A 17,735-nucleotide genomic window follows, 5' to 3' on the forward strand; every position below is an offset into this window, starting at 1 on the left:
CTGCAGCCACTGAGAAGGAACACCACATGCGTGCGCCCCTTCGCACCTCCCAGCACTGGACAGGCGATGTTCGTCCCCAGGGCTGTCTCCAAGAGCCTGGTGCTGCCTCACAAGGACGCATCTCTTCACTGGATGTCAGCTACCAAGTTCCTGAGTCAGTGTGAAGCCAGTGCAGATGACTACCTGGTTGTTGGGGTCCCAGGCAACGCTGGCAAATATCATACCTACCAGGCAGTGAAGTCTGAGCAAGGCAGGCCCACAGGACACACTGGGTCTGGAAGAGGAAAACAATGGCAGAGTTGCATCACTTCAAGGGACAGAGGGACTTCTTCAGAGGCCAAGGAAGCCGCTTTGGCAGCCCAGGGGACCCTGTCGAGAGCAGATGAGCTGGCGGGCGCGGTGGCGATCCTGAAGATGCCTCTGAGCTTCGCAATGGGAGGGCACCATGCTCACCTGCAGCCTGCGCTCGCCTTCCTGTGGCTCAGTCTTTCTTCTTCCGTGCAGGTTGGCGTTGGAGGATTTGGTTTGAACTCATATAAAGGAAACGGTCAAGTCTAAAAAAGAAAATCAAGCCACCAATGATCTTAAATGCCTGACATCGTAGGTTAAAAAAAACTTACCCAAGTGCACAGCGGGACCTGCTCCTCACACTGAAACTACTTGGCTTTGTGGGCAGAGCTGGGCAGAAAAGGATCTGCACACTTCACACACTCCCCTGGGAGCTCACCTTTGCAGGGCGCCTTGTACACAGAGCTGACATGTAGCAGGCCGGGCTTGCCTCGCACTTTCTTGTGCATGGCCGGCCCTCCATGTCCCTCAGTTGAGGCTGAAGGTCACTTGCACTTGTGACATAACTTTGTTTCCCTCGTTGTCTGGCATTCAACTGCTTCACCACTTACTGAGTCAAGGGTCTTTCTTGAACACAGTACTTGTAAATTGTTGGCCAGATTTGGTATTTCCTAAACTAGTAATTACTCAGAATGTGGCATAAGTGTCTAGGGTTCAATTTTAGTGGCTGAGGCCTTGGCACCGCAATTCTCTCTCTGTTCCTCTCCCTCCCTCTCTTAAAAAATAGAAAAAATCATTTTGGTTATTTGAATACACAAATTCTTATATCTGCAAATTGAGTTATGATTCTATTTCACATTATTGGAATGTTACTTTTCTTTGCTGATTTTTTCAAGGTAGGGTCTTGCTCTAGCCCATGCTGACCTGGAATTCACTATGTAGTTTCAGGTGGCCTCGAACTTATGACAATTCTCCTACCTTTGCCTCGCAAGTGCTGGGATTGAAGGAATGTACCGCCACACAGTGCTCTGTGATGTCAGTTTTGTTCGTACTAGTGAATGATATTAGGTATATCTAACAAACACTCAACAGTTAAGCATTTTAAACAAGTCTAGAGGCTTTGAGTTGATCTCTTTAGACCATCACCCTAACATTCTTTACGGTAACTACTATTTCCAGTCCCCATTTTATGGATGAAAAACATGAGTAGACCTCCTAGGGAAGCGAAGATGTACAGTAGGATTCGAATCCAAGCTTCGTTCAGTGTAAAGTGCTCTGTGCAGGGACGCAGCACTGGTAGAGATGTGTACTGTAAGCCCAGGACCCCGAGTCAGTATATGGACAAGCTGTGGGGGTCTCTCAGTGGCTCAGAGTGTCTCACACAAGCACGAGGGCCTGAGAAGCCTGACAGTGCTCCAGCGTGAGTCCCAGGCATCCACATAGAAGGCTGGGTGTGGGCAGATGGCCTCTAACGCCGGTCTCGTGTGGGGCAGAAACCAAAGAATTGCTGAGGTTCCTGAACACTGCGTGGTCCTGAGCCAAGGAGGCTCAGTCTCCAAGAAAAGTAGCCATGCAAGGCTGGCCATGGTGGTGCATGCCTTTAAACCCAGCACTCATGAGACAGAGGTAGGAGGATTGCTGTGAGTTCAAGGCCAGCCTAAGACAACATAGTGAATTCCAGGCCAGCTCGGGCTACCGTGTGATCCTACCTGGGGAAGAAAAAATACATAAAAGCAAGAAAAGTCAAGAAATGGAGAGGTCCCACGATGAACTCCTCCTGCCTCTACAGGACGTTGGCACAGGGCTTTGCATCAGATGTACTTTTAACCATCCACCTCTGCACACACACAAATACACAACACTCACACTCCATACAAGCACCTGCAAGCAAAGAGTAAATAAAAATAAGAAAATCCTAACACCTTCTCTTCTGATGAAAACTACGTGCACACTATCTGATTTTTGTAATTATATCGGTTGATGTGTTTTGATGTAGTGTTGTATAACTTCCTAAAATGCCCTCTCATTTGCATAGAACTGCTCTGCATTACGCCTGTGCCTACGGCCATAAGGAAGTGGTGCATCTGTTACTCGACTATGAAAGCAACATCAGAGTCTGGGATAATGAGCATTTCATTCCACTGATTAAGGCTGGTAACACGCAACAACTTCAGTGTGAGACCTGTGTCATTGAAGTGCTCGAACATCAAGGAGGGGCGCCCCCCTGTGATCCCTCCCCATGCGAAGCTGGGATGAGAAGCCTGAGCTACATGAGGAGCCCTCATGTCAACATGGGAACAAAACATGCTGAGAGGAAAAATGAATGTCTCTCATTTATAGGAAAGTAATTGTGAAGCTAGTGGACTGTTGATCTGGATGTCTTTCAATTGGGGAACTCTTGGTCCACAGGCCAGCCAGTGGGAGTTTCACTGGTGTGTTGATACCTTACTTACACATGGAGCTGATCCGAATGACGCAGACATGTACGGGAACACCGCGCTGCATTACGCAGACCTACTGCTTGCCTACGATGCAAATATCGAGGCAAAAACAAAGGTAAGATGACACGACTCTATTTCCACAATCATTGAAATAGGTTTGTTTTAACAAAGGCACATGCTGCTCCATTGTTCATATGTGGAATCTCCAGTGTTAACAGAGTGAAATGTTTTGAAATTTTACTCTTAACAGATTTTTCTTTTAATATTCGAACTTTTTATTTTTATTTTTTATTTTGGAGGTAGGCACTCCCCCGACTCCAGTCTACGCGGTATTCCATATATAGTCACAGGGTGGCCTCGAACTCATGGTGATCCTCTACCTCTGCCTCCTTAGTGCTGGGATTAAAGGCGTGTGCCACCATGCCACGCATTGGGACTTTTAAAGACGTTTTTGTGGCTACTGCATATTTTCAATGCTTTTGTGGCAAGTGATGGAAGTGACATTGAATTTTTTAAAGATAAAACTTTGTTTAAATACATTTTTTACCAAGGACGTTGTAAGTAGTGTAAAACAACACAGAACAGTAAATTATCTAAGAATTGGGTCTTGTTTTACAACTCAAAATAAATATTCATGACAAATGGAATCCTCGTTAGCATGGATCATCATATAAAAGTGAATGATGGGTGGGAGAGATGGTTTGGAGGTCAAAGGCTCTTGCCCTGGAAGTTTGGGCACCATGTTTGACTCTCCAGATTCCATGTAAGCCAGATGTACAACCCTGAGACAAGGGCAGGGCCACAGATGCCCACAAGAAGCCTCTGGGGATCGATTGTGGTAGCTTATGCCCTGGGCCTGTTCTCTCTTGTCTTTTTTAAATTAAAAAAAAAAATCTTTAAAAGTGAATTATTTCTCAGATGAGGCTGAGACTGTAAGAAGGAGTGATTAAAAAAATAATAACTTTAGGCTGGGTGATGTGGCACCCACCATATTCCCAGCACTTGGATGGGAGTGGCAGATGTAGGATGATCGCCATGAGTTTCAGGCCACCCTGAGATTATATAGTGAATTACAGGTCAGGCTGCACTAGAGTGAAATCCTACATTGCAACACCAAAATAAAATAAAATAAATATCAATAAAACAAAATAAAAGTTGATATAAGAAATATATAAATAAAAATGAAATAAAGACTTTAGGAAATTGCTGCTCATAGCCTTTGAATAATCAGAGGCTTTCCTTTCAAGGATGTCTTACCTATTTTCATCATTCATTTCAACACATTAACAAATATCAATTGTGAGCCAGATTTTCTCAATGAGAATTGTAGCAAGTTAGGAAAGATTTTTGAATTGAAGGTGTGTGGTATCCACTCAGTGTGTCTGTGATGGTACTCAAACCCTGGCCTCAGCAGCTTGGCAGTTTTACAGTGGGAGAAACATTCAGTTAATAAGAAGAGCCCTAAGATGGCTTCACAATGCATTGATTGAGAACTTGGGAAGATACCGGTGCAAATGGAGTGGAAGTTAATGTGTTGAAGAAATTCTTGTAGAGGGTGTTGGGCACCGTTTTCATTACACTTAGGTTGTTATCACTTGACTTTTTGCTAAAAGGAAGAGTCCACAGTCACACACTTGCTTTTCCTTAAGCATGTGGAAATGAGCACGGCAGAGGGAAATCTCAAGGGCTGTGGGCTCAACGTTGCTCATAAACACACTGATTTGCCTGCGTGCATGAAGTCCACATTTGAACTGATGGAAACTTGTAAAGAAACTTGCCATGAAAAATAGCACGCAGTCGGGCGTAGTGGTGCTCACCGTTAATCCCAGCCCTCGGGAGGCAGAGGTAGGAGGATCTTCGTGAGTTCCAGGACACCCTGGGACTACATAGCAAATTCCATGTTGGCCTGAGCTAGCAGGAGACCCCTACCTTGAATAGGAAATAATTGAATGCAGTCTCCTGTGAGTCCATGTGGCATTCTGGTGTCTGAGTAATGCACACTACTTATATGGAGGCCCACATGAGTTCCAGGTTTCTAGGGACACGCCAGGATATTACCTCACGCCTCCTGCTTTTCCACTCCAGCTATTTGACATCGTGGTTCATGATGATTGCGAAATATTGCAAGGTTATCAACTTGATTAATACTAATTTATAAAGATACATGGTTGACAGCAATGTACAGAAATACATGATCCTACACTTTCTGTTAGAGCTTAAAAATTACATTGAAGCCAGGCGTGGTGGCGCACGCCTTTAATCCCTGCTCTTGGGAGGCAGAGGTGGGAGGATTGCTGTGTGTTTAAGGCCACTTTGAGACTCATATTGAATTCCAGGACAGCCTGGGTTAGAATAATATGCTACCTAAATCCGCCCCACCCTCAAAAAATAAAATTGGTTTGAAGCTTACAAATTAGGCCTGGATCGATGTCTCAGTGGTTAAGGAACTTGCTTGCAAGCCATCACAACAGAGGCTTCCTTCTCCAGTACGCAGATGAAACTAGATGCAAAAATAGGCACATGACTCTAGAGTTAATATGCAGAGGCCTGAGGCCCTGGTGTGCCCCTTCTATCTCTGTTCTGTATCATTCTCTGTTTATAAATAAATAATTTTTTTAACAAAAGATCCCATGTAACCAGTTGCACAGTGATACATCAAAGATTAAAGGCAGAACACTGTGTTCACATAGGTCTTGTTTTAGTTGGAAAATATCATACAAGTCCGTGAAAGTGAAATTCCTTAGCGCCAGTGGGTGTTGAGGTGAGTTCCTGAGCGAACTGGAGTGCACGTGTTGATAGTGAGCAGGGGCAGCGCACGTCCCAGCGCAGGAGCGGCCTGTGTGCAGGAGCAGCTCGGGACGAGGACGAAAGGGACTTGTGAGTTACTGTCTACACTCCTCCTTGTGTTCAAGACCTCTTTCATGATCTCTACAGTTCAGTGGAGAAATGCATAAATTGTGTAAGTTGTAAATTATCTGTATTATTTTATTTTAATTATTTTATTTGTGTGCCTATTTATTGATTGGTTTCTTATTTTTGTAGGAAGGCTTCACGCCATACCTCATTACTCTACAGGAAAACAAAGATTTTATAGCAGAATTTTTGGAACACATGGGCGCAGATATACATGCGGAGGAGCTGCTGGATAGGTATGGTTCCCTCTTGTCAGCTCTGTGCTGTCCTGAGTGGTGGCGCTCACAGAAGTCAGAAGTAGCGAGTAGACAGAAGGAAGACTGACTCATCTCTCATGAGCACAGGGGAAGCAATGCAAGGAAGGCTTAGCAAGGACAGTCACTGGTCAGATGAAACGACAAGACATGCATAGGAGGTTCCTGTCCCTTCTCACCCTGCTCATGCGGGGTCTTTGTGCTCTGCTTTGCTGGTTAGGAGCTGAGACTCGGAGCAGGTCCCCTTCCCTTAGATCCCAGGGACCTCTCTTTCTGTGTGCTCCTCTGTGCTTGTGACCCTTTCCCCTTCATTATTTTTCTAAGTACAAGGTGGATACCAATTGTAGCAGCCTGAATTTCAAAGCCTCTGGGCTTATTACCCATGGTGTCACTGTTTGGGTGTGAAGTACAATGTACTGAGCACACAGAGTTGAGATCAGTCGACTCTGAGGAGACTGAGGGCTGGAGACAAAAGGAAGCCGTGCTCAGGGCTCTTAGCTTTGCTGGCGACCCCATGAGTGATGGCCCGTTGGTTGTGGCTCTCCAGAGCAGGATCACAGCCCTCTCAATGTTCATCCCAGGGGTGAAGCGCCAAGTGGATCCTAGGCACATAGAGCTGGAGCTCTCAGCTCTTGCCAGGAGAGGGGAGCAGTCGTGAGGCGTGCAGCCCGCGTGGGAGTTGTGGCAAGGGTGTGCGCTGTAAGGACTCAGCATGACAGAGTCACGGTGATTGAGCAGAGACGCAGTGAGGTTGTAGTTTCAACATCCACTCTGCAATTTCCTGATAAGAACCATCTTCAGAATGCCCAAAATGTGCTGTGATGTGAGCGTGGTGGCAGGTGAGGCTGACAGGTAGAAATGCATCTCCTCATCTCCCATACCGAGTGTGGGGGAAGCAGGCTCAGACTCCCAGAAATGCCTACGAGGGTGAGCCCCTGGTATGGTGTGGTTCTGCTGGAACCTGGGGCGATCCTTCGTTCCTCCTGAGTAATGAGAGGTACAGGGACCTGTGTGCTGTAAGGAGTGAACTCCCAGTCCCTGCAGCAGCGCAAAGAACAGCCATTGAGAGTCAAGGAGCCAGGAACACTGACAGCAAGAATGTGAACTCGGGGAGTGAGAGCGCTTCAGATCACCCCTGTCCTGTGCGTGTGGGTGTGTCTGCCTATGTGTGTCTTTGTGGATGCAGGTATCATACGGAGGTGTGGTTTTAAGATTTTACCAAGGGAAAATTCTGTCCTATCTTTGATTTAAGAGGAGAAATAAGGAAAAAAGCCATCATCAATCATTACTAATTGCTGAAGAACCCGTGATGGATTGATTTTAATAAGTGCATCCAAGGAACTATCATTTATTTTTAGGAAACACCATAAAATGCACCGCAGGAAGATGTGTAAGCATACAGTACAACGTCGAGGTAAGAGTGGTTTTTTTTTTGTTTGTTTTAATTAAGACAGAATGAGGAGAGAAAGAGTAAGAATGTGTGTGCCAGAGCCACTAACCACTGCAAGCAAATTCCAGATGCATGAGGTACCATGTGCATCTGGCTTGTATGGGACCTGGAAAATCGAATCTCAGTTCTTAGGCTTCTCAGGCGAGCACCTTAACTACTAAGCCATCTTTCTAGTCCCCGATTGTTTGTTTTTTCCCCATACCGGGTGTAGTTGCAGGGCCTCACACATGTGAGGCCCTTTCTACCTCACTGACCCAAATCCCCAACTCTGGGGAAAAATGCTGACTTTCAGTTCTGCCTGCTGCTCTGAATTTACATGGGAAAACTAAAACCCGTTGTCATTATACATTTTGCTCATTTCTTATTCAAGTGACTGGAGTTCAAAGTGAGCTAGGTAATTCTTCCTAGATAATTCAAGGTCAGTTTTTGGTTGATTTTTAATTCCTGAAAACAAACTTAGACACATAGATACAATCATTTACAAATATGAGAAAGATCTTAAACATTTTGTATTTCTTTTGCCATTACTACAAAGTAAAAAGGGTATAAAAATGTATTTTAAACCCATTTGTATAATACATACATTTATCATGTATCTGATGATTGTTTATTACAGTGCAATTATGATGTATCTTTGTAGTGGTTTACAATGATTGCATGTGTAAAATACAAGTTGATGACATAATGAAGCCATAAATACCTTCAAATGGGATCTGTGGCATACAGTACGATACACCATGAAACACTTTATTAATTTCTTGCTTGTTCCTACAATTACCATTGTGTGGTATAAGTTTATACCTGTCAGTCTGCACAGACCATACAAGATGCTCTTCCTGAGGTCATTTAGTCACATATTGAGGTGACTATGCCTGGCTGTAATACATTATTTTTTTTTTGATTTTCTGAGGTAGGGTCTCACTCCAGCCCAGGCTGTCCTGGAATTCACTATGTAGGCTGAGGGTGGCCTCGAACTCACGGCGATGCTCCTACCTCTGCCTCCTGAGTGCTGGGATTAAAGGCATGTGCCACCATGCCTGGCTGTAATACATTTTAACAGGCTCACTGAATATGTCTTTTAGAAGTCACTCCTCCTTTTTTTTTTTTTTTTTTTTGGTCTTTTCAACAAATTCAGCATAGAGACTTCTGAGCACTCTAGGCACTGTGCCCCTCCTGAGCTGTACCTCCAGCTCCTTTTCGACCTTGCCTTCTTGTGGACTAAATTGGAATATGGTGCCTCTTATTTAGCATGCCGTACGTATACTTTTCAGGGAGATTGCCCCATCATGTGAGCTGACAAAATTCACATCATACAGGAACACACCACGTTCTACCAAGTCTGTCCCGAAAGTGTTAATGGTAATGAAACGCTTTTGGGAACCTGCACTTTTAAAAACTGTCTACAGAGCCGGGCGTGGTGGCGCACGCCTTTTATCCCAGCACTTGGGAGGCAGTGGTAGGAGGATCAGCACGAGTTCGAGGCCACCCTGAGACTACATAGTTCCAGGTCAGAAAGAAAGAAAGAAAGAAAACCGTCTAAAGCATCTTTCCTACCTATGTATCCACTGGAAATAAGACCAGGAAATTAATGGTGTAGATAAATCATAATAATCCTGTGCCATTCATGATGAGTATGCAGAGATTCACTATGATGATGAGAGGGCTCATTTTCTCAGGTACCATTTTGTAAATAAGACTTTCTTCACTATGTGTGGTGATCAGTACTGGCTGCTGGCTAAGGAAGTGCTCCACCACGAGCAACCTCAGCCTCGACTATTTTTTGGACAACCCTCGACTCTCGTCATTGGAAATACCAGGAAGGTCTCACTGGGTGTTTGTGTCCTTCAAATGAAGTGAGAATGAGTTATTTTCTCTTTTAGTGAGAGCCAGATGCTGGCCTGGGACGAGCGCGTGCGTGGATCCGTGCGCTTGCTGTCAGGCGGTTCTCTGTAGGCTTGCCGCTCTGTCTCCAGTGCCTCCCTCACCATGTCTCGCTGTGAGATCACCGCTCAGCGGTCTTCACTCCAAAGGCAGCGACCCCTCCCTGAGTTCTTTTCATTGATTTATGTATTTACTTGCACGCGTGCAGAATGAAGGGAAGCTAACAGTGACTCTTGCCCCTGCAAGAGAATGTCCATGTTGCATTATGTGACTGCAGAAAGGAACCAGGGCTGGCAGACTTTCCAAATGAGCACCTTACACCCCTGAACCAAATTGCCTTGAATGGTTCATTTAAAGGGAGATTAAGTGGAAGATGAGCGCACATCAAATAGGGAGCAGAGCTAGAGCTACGCACTTCCACTAGCATCTTTCCCCGAGGAGGAGTCGGGAGGGTAAGCACTCTGCCCTCTCTTGAGTTTTGCCGCACGGACAGCTGGAGATTCATTTCAAACATCTTGATTCCTGTTCCGTTTCCTGTTTTCATGCTGAGATGCACAGTGACTTTAGTTCTCCTTCCTTGTGAGAGACTTTCATCCTAAAGTGAACGATTTCAGTGGAAGAGCTGGAGATAATTTTCTGGGGCCAACAAAGAACATAGAAATGTACCTCAAGTCGTCAATCCAGGAGAGCCACGTGTCATGTGTTTGACGCCCTCACCTTGTGATGGGGATTCTGCTGGCAGAGCCCCTGTGTCAGGTGACAGTGCTCAGTTAGGACGGCAGTCCTTGCTCACAGCAGCTCACTTCCACGTGTGAGTCCTTCCTTGATTTCTTTCTTCTCCTTACAGTTTTTCATTACACAAAGAAAAGGAAGTAAGACTTCAGGGCATTACCACCTGCCTCTTAATATTCTAATGACGTCTCACTCTAGATTCATGTCTATTAATGTCCTACCAATACATCCCTCCCGTAATTTCACTATGATCCATTTTGTATTGCTGTTGTACAATGTACTTTCCTTTCTCTTCAGAAGCAGCTCGCAGTACTTCTCCCAGCTTCTCTCGCAGGTAGGATTTCTCTGCCCTTAAATATTCTGGAGTCATGGACAACACACAGAGGAGGCACTCGTGATCATTGAGTGTTCTTGCAGATACACATCATGCTACGTGCTTCATGTGTGTTAGCTTGTAACCGTCACAACAGGCTTACAAAGCATCTGTACTTTCTAACCTGTTTTTCATGAACTCTGTAGCTATGAAGGGAGTCCTGAGAAGGTGGTTGCTGTTGTTTTTTTTAAATTTATTAGTTTTCTTTTCAGTAAATATAGGCAGTTTGGTACCATTATTTAAGCTCATCTGTGATCTACCCCCTCCCATTAGACCCTCCTTGTTAATGAAAATGGGTTGTGCATTGTGGAGTTAGCCCCCAGTTATTAGTATGATAAATGTCTCTGAAAATCATGACCCAACATGTAACTCTGACATTCTTTCTGCCCCCTCTTCCACAAGATTTCCCTGAGCCATGTTGGGTTCATTTTTGGTCTCCTTCAGTGCTGAGGTGTTGGGGGCCTCTGAGGCTCTGGCTCTCTGATTTGGTAGGAGTTGATTTTTCTCTGCATTGATCTCCTTCCCCTTTGTGCTGGTATCCGGTTCACAGGAAAACATCACCCTTGCTTATTTCGCCAGTTGTCCTTAGTTTCAGTTGGGCCCCTTTTGAGGTATGTTGGGGCAGCTCTCTTCTTAGGATCTGCATCTATCTGGAAAAGAGAAGCAGTTTTGATAACTTCATGATTTAATTTTCCCAACTGAGAAACTTCCCGGTCTCTGAAGCATGTTAAAGATACTCCCAGGAGGGTTCTTTGCAGCAGATAAACTTGTCGTACTGTAGGCCCCGTGGCTCTATTTACAGACATGAATCTACAATTATCTTTACAAGGAACAGACAACTGGGAGGGCCTACTTTGTCTTTCTGCCTTGTTTTAGTAAGGGATTTGCTCCCGTTTAAATGACAAATGTGCAAGGTCCACTTAGGGGGTGTTCCGTTAAACCTTCCAGAGAAGTACTTGATACAGACACTCAGTGCAGACTCTGCCAACATGCGGGCTGTAGGTGTTCTGTGTGGTCTCCATTGAACTCCCGCATAGTCAAGTACGTAAAGGCGTAAGTATCTAAAACCTTTTAAAAACCAGCTTTTCTTACATAAATGAAGAACTCTTACTTATTATGCAGACAAGTGACCTTTTACCGAACTTTATTTTAATAACCAAAGTTACTCATCATATGCTCTCCCTCTGAAGGGCGACCAACAGATGCGCTCCTTATGCTCCTGAAACTAAAAAAAGAGACAAGAAAGACGATGATTTTAATGCCCAGGTAAAATGCCCCTTTCTGAAATTAATTTTTTTTGTTGTGAATTTTGTTTTGATAGTGATTACTAAAAAAAATTTTTTTTTGTTTATTTTATTTATTTATTTATATGAGAGCGACAGAGAGAGAAAGAGGCAGATAGAGATAGAGAGAGCGAGAATGGGAACTCCAGGGCCTCCAGCCACTGCAAACGAACTCCAGACGCGTGCACCCCCTTGTGCATCTGGCTAACGTGGGTCCTGGGGAATTGAGCCTCGAACCAGGGTCCTTAGGCTTCACAGGCAAGCACTTAACCGCTAAGCCATCTCTCCAGCCCTGATAGTGATTATTTTTAAAATCCAGCAATTGTCTGCCCAGTATCATTTGTTTGGAAAGTTGTAAAGTTAAGACCAATTTAATTATTAATTATTTATTACGTTGATAAAATTGAATGTGACTAGTGCAAACATTGGGGTAGTTGTGGATGAGGAAGAAAATGAGTTTGAAAGTCCACAGGTACTGGAAAATTAAATTAGGAATATTTGGCCCACAGTACAGGACATGTACTATTCTGTGAAGGATTATTTGGAGAAATGTACTTTACAGGGCTTTTTACATTACACTGACATGACTCATGCCTAAACAAATCTACTAACTACTTAAACACATGCTCACACACGCATGAGCGTGCCAGTGTCTTATGCCACTCCAATCAAAGAAACGGACTCTGAAGGCAGTCTTCTGGCTGACTTTAGACGGGTAACTGAGGAAGTCAACCCATGTAAGCATTTTTAGTCATTGAGCTGTTCCCCCCCCCCCATTAAACCTTAATAAATCTAATTATCAATGAATGCAACTCTAGAAATTCCCTGAGGCCTGGAGTCTCATCATAAGACCTCTAGCTTTTAAAAGAACCTCTTCCCTATTTTTTTCTTTGCCTGCCTATTTAGTCTAAGAGTGCTGCAGAGGTGCCTTAAGGTACCTTAATACGAAGAGGTTAAGGCACTTGTCTGGAAAACCTATGGACCAAGGTTCAATTCCCAATTACGCATGAAAGCCAAGTGTAAAAGGTGGCACCTGCATCTGGGCCCTGATGTGTGCCCATTCTCTATCTGCCTGCTCTTATCACTCACACTCATTCATAAATAAATAAATAAAATATTTAGACTTAACATAGTTAAGAAGTTCCAGAAAGTTAAACATTTAGTCAATCAAAATCTATATTACACAGGGGCTGTCCCATGTTTTCTATTTGATTCCATGAAGAGTGTGTTTGACTCTGTAACTAAAGAAAACATGTTTTGCTTTGCATGGTGGCTCATGCCTTTAATCCCAGCACTTGGGAAGGAGAGGTAAGGGGTTCACCATGAGTTCGAGGCCACCCTGAGGCTACATAGTGAGGTCCAGGTCAGCCTGTACTAGATAGGAACACTACCTTAAAAAAAGGAAACATTTCAGATACTTCCTTAAAATGTTGCTCAATGATTTCCATATTTTTTTATGTATTAGGTTTTATAATGCATAATGTCTTTTCATATGTAGCATAAAAATTCATAAATTTGTTATTTGACTCTATTAGAATGTTGAATTGTGACACACACACTGAGATATTAAGACTGTCAAAGGATCTAGATACAGTATTTCAAAGCAATCCCATCCCCCAAGTAGGAATTAATTGGTTTGCAAAGCTCACATTTCCTAAATTTATTGGTTTAATCACATAGGGTAATTTATCTGATTCAGTGTTACCGAATTTCATCATTTTGGGTGACTTAAAATGCTGGGTAGAGCCTGTAAAGGGCTTTGAATCATCCAGAATTTGTTGGTCTTGAAGGCAATTACATGTCCTTCAGGTAAAATTGTGTGTGTGTGTGTGTGTGTGTGTGTGTGTGTGTGTGTTTCGTATGTGTGTGTGTGTGAAGCTCATGTCATGTTTGCATTCAAGCGGAAGTTACAGAGAACACCCAGCTTCCTGCTTTTATAGCAGGTCCACTTAGGACGTTTCTTGAGACCCTGTTTCTCCTTTAAATCTGAAGCTCTTGTCTGTTAGCAAGCCTCAGCAGTTCTCTAGTATCCGCCTGCTACAGACCGGGGCTGCAGATGTGAATGACTGTGCCCAGCTTTTCATGTGGGATTGGGGGTTTGAAATTCACTGTCTGTCAGGAGTGGCCCTAATGCTTAAATAGCAAACACTCTTAACCACTGACTCAGACCTTGGAAGGATCTGGAAAACACCCGAAGAGATTTTAAAAAGTCTTCATTTAATAATGACATTTACATCATCAAATATATTGCAAATATAAATGACCCTGACCTTCTCCTAATACCATTATGGATAATACTTTTGCTATTAAACTCTTTTGAGTTCAAAATAGTAATAATAGAAGTTTTATCTGTGATATTGTATTTTGCATATGGGATTGCCTGTATGTACATGTGATTGCCACTGGACCCACATGTTTCCAATGAAAAACATGAATCTAGACTTCTGTGGTGGTTCACGACTTTAATTGTGATTGAGGTAGGAGGATTTGTGAGTTCAAGGCCTAAGGCTGCAGAGTGTGTTCCAAGTAACACTAGGCTAGAATGAGACCATACCACCCAAAGATTATGAAAGACAGAGCATGAATCTTCTAAAGCCATATCTTCCCAGTACCCAGCAAAGTTACTGACACAGATCAAATGCTCAGAACATGCTTTTCTTCCTTAAGAAATATATGATTAGAGCCAGGTGTGGTGGGTCATACCTTTAATTTCCGTACTCCCAAGGAGAAGATAGGAAAATCTCCATGAGTTTGAGGACAGTGGAACTACAGGAACTACAGGTCATCTTTATTATATTGAAACCCTCCCTCAAAAACCTGTTAAAAATAAATTAACAAAAAATTAAAAAAAAAAGGAAGGAAGTCCCCAGTCAGCGTGTCTAGTGCCAGAAGGCACTACATAGGCGACTGGGGGAAGTGACCAAGATCTGTCCAAGCAACACATTGTTTAACCTAAGTAGCAACAATTAACCAGATGTGATACCCACACAAGTGCAATAGTGGTACACAGCCATGGTGAGGAATCAATTGCTCTTGATTTGGCTAACTGATCCACTCAGTGGTACTAGACCCTTAGCTGGAGCTGGGAAACAAGTCAGAACCATACCCAAACACAAGCCCACTCTACAATATCAAGCTACCATCAATCACGGGGTATAAGAGGGCCTACACCTATCAAACTGTCTATCAAAAAAGTAAGTGTTATCTCAATTTTCTGGGTGCTAACTTACTCACCGTTGGAGAATCTGCTTCTCTTTTCCAGATAGATGCAGATCCTAAGAAGAGAGCTGCCCCAACATACCTCAGAAGGGGCCCAACTGAAACTAAGGACAACTGGCGAAATAAGCAAGGGTGATGTTTTCCTGTGAACTGGATACCAGCACAAAGGGGAAGGAGATCAATGCAGAGAAAAATCAACTCCTACCAAATCAGAGAGCCAGAGCCTCAGAGGCCCCCAACACCTCAGCACTGAAGGAGACCAAAAATGAACCCAACATGGCTCAGGGAAATCTTGCGGAAGAGGGGGCGGAAAGAATGTCAGAGTTACATGTTGGGTCATGATTTTCAGAGACATTTATCATACTAATAACTGGGGGCTAACTCCACAATGCACGACCCATTTTCAATAATAAGGAGGGTCTAATGGGAGGGGGTAGATCACAGATGAGCCTAAATAATGGTACCAAACTGCCTGTATTTACTGAAAAGAAAACTAATAAATTAAATTTAAAAAAAATAAAAAAAAAGGAAGGAAGGAAGGAGTGATTTAAGGAGCCAACATGCTGTGGTGAAACATGCACTACTTGTATGTATTGGATTTCATGTTGACCTGTAGTTGTCAAGTGAATAGAAAAATACCATTTTACCAATTCTGAGTATTTCTATAATTATGCATTAAATTACTCCCATATACCTATGAAATGATATGATATCTATGGATAAACAATTGAGATAATCTGAAGGTTATTTTGGAAAGTGATTTTTTAATAACGGAGGAATTTACTGCATGAACCTACTGCATATTAGCCATACTCCTATTGAGTTATTGTCTTAATGCTCTCTTCCCCCAGCTTTATTCCATTGAGGATCATCCACATTGCAGCTATTGGTATCAATGTGGGGTGATGACTGTGCCAGTCAGTCTGTGGTGGGCACAATGCGTAACCATATGCCTTTCCATCCTATGGCTTTAACAGTGGTGGTAAAACTCCACATCCTGCTGTGGTGAAAAGTCTACTCTTTGTGTGTCAGAGATAACAATTCCTATGCCCCAAAGAGCAGAGGGGGTGATTAGGGCCTTTGGCAGTGGGTGCATTCTTCCCTGGCATGGGAAAGAAAACAGAGCTGCGACAGCTTCCATCTAATCCCACCCATCCCCTTTGAGCATAGGGACTCAGTGGCCTGCAGCAACATCTAGTTTGGCAAGAGATGGATGTGGTGAAGGGAACCTGTCTACTGAGATTGAGCTGCTGGGGGCTGAGCGCACATACACAATTGCAGAATAATATTTTGCATAAGAAGACCACCAATGAGGAGAGACACCACTGGAAAAGTCATCCTTTCCCTGGAGTCTTTGCTTCCTTGACACTGGCAATGAATACATGAACTTAGATAGAGAAGAGGCAGCCATTGGTAATGTAGGAGGACTGCATTCTGTGAAGTAAGCCAATGGCAAGCCCAATCCAAAGCAGTAAGGTCACTGCCTTTCTGTATTTGATAGTTGCTGGTACATTTCAATTCCGTTATTCAATCAGTGATACTCAAAGCAGTTCAGTGTATAAAAATAGTGACATGTGCAGCAGAATAACCAGCTGACCAAGGAAAAAAATGGGAAAAAGACTCACAAACATTCACCTGGATAAGGAATAGAGCCTATAGCAAAAGGTTAAAGAACATGTCACCCATTATGTTTCTCACTCACTGGAATGAATGAGACTTCCTCCTCCTCACCACCACAAATGTCAGGTCGGCTCTATTGTGAAACCAAAGGACATTCAAAACTTTGCTAAGAACAAGCAGAGGACCACCCATAGGGAAATGGAAGTAGGGAGAATCCAAGCCACAACCAGACATCTCCATGGAGTGATGGGTCGCCAGTGATCCTGGCTGCTACTGATGGAAGTACAGGAATAAACAGTAAAACAAGAGGAGGCTGAACCAGAATCTGCCACCATTCCAAGCACCACACTGGAAATTCCACTAGCAATGTGTGGCACGCTCTCCTATTTGCCCTCTAAGCTCTGGGCTAGCCTCTGCATCAGGACACCACTTGCTCTTCTGCAGTGCTGATCTTCTCGGTTTGGCTGGATTCCAGCATCTAGCTTTGAGATGGTGCAACTGCCCCAGATTGAGTCTTTGATTGTCCTGAACGGTCCTGGACAAAGAATTGGACACTTTCACCTGCCTCTTCACTACCCAGACTATCAATTATACAGAGAGGAAAGTACCCAAGATCTCTCATCATGAAAGGCCTTGGGTCACATGGCGAGCTGAGACAGCCTTGCTGCAGCCGAGGAAAGGTCTTCCTGCACAGTGGCCTGACTACTCCTTACACCCTTGTGTCAGGGGTCCTTCCCACAGCCTTTCTGGGAATCCCATGGAACCATTCCAGGTTAGCCTGCCCTCACATGTCTGGTTGGCAATGTGCCCAGGACTGGCTGTTGAAAGGGTTTACCCACACACTTCTGTGCCAGCTGTCCTTCCTATTCAGGTGCTCCCAGCCCAGGGCTGAGCCAGCACTGGGCAAAAAAGCAATGACTCAGATGATGCTGGGAAGTGGGAGGGGGCACCAACATGGGTGTCTAGCAGCAGCCCATTTCAACACTTCCATTCAGGTTCTTGAACCATCTGCAGTTTATTTTCAAGTAGGGTGAAAGAAGAGGGAACAAATTCATTCCCCTGCATGTAGTTATCCCGTTTATACAGCATCATTTGTTGAAAATGCTGTCATTTCTCCCATTTGTGCTTCTGGCTACTTTCTTAAAGATTACATAGCAGTGCTTTCCAGAACTTCTCTGTGGAACTTTTGTTCTATCCCATCGACCTATGTTTCTTGGTTTGTTTGTTTTTTTTCTTTTTTTCTTTCTTTTACTTTTTTTACCAGTACTGTGCTGCTTTTTT

The 17,735-nt window shown here is 43.8% G+C and overlaps 1 pseudogene; it reads right to left on the minus strand.

The window, feature by feature from the left end:
* Positions 1 to 16,008: 16,008 nt before the first annotated feature.
* LOC101606157 lies at positions 16,009 to 17,076 on the minus strand (annotated as a pseudogene).
* Positions 17,077 to 17,735: the final 659 nt, after the last annotated feature.

The sequence above is a fragment of the Jaculus jaculus genome, chromosome 12, assembly GCF_020740685.1.
Source record: "Jaculus jaculus isolate mJacJac1 chromosome 12, mJacJac1.mat.Y.cur, whole genome shotgun sequence".
Lineage (NCBI taxonomy): Eukaryota > Metazoa > Chordata > Mammalia > Rodentia > Dipodidae > Jaculus > Jaculus jaculus.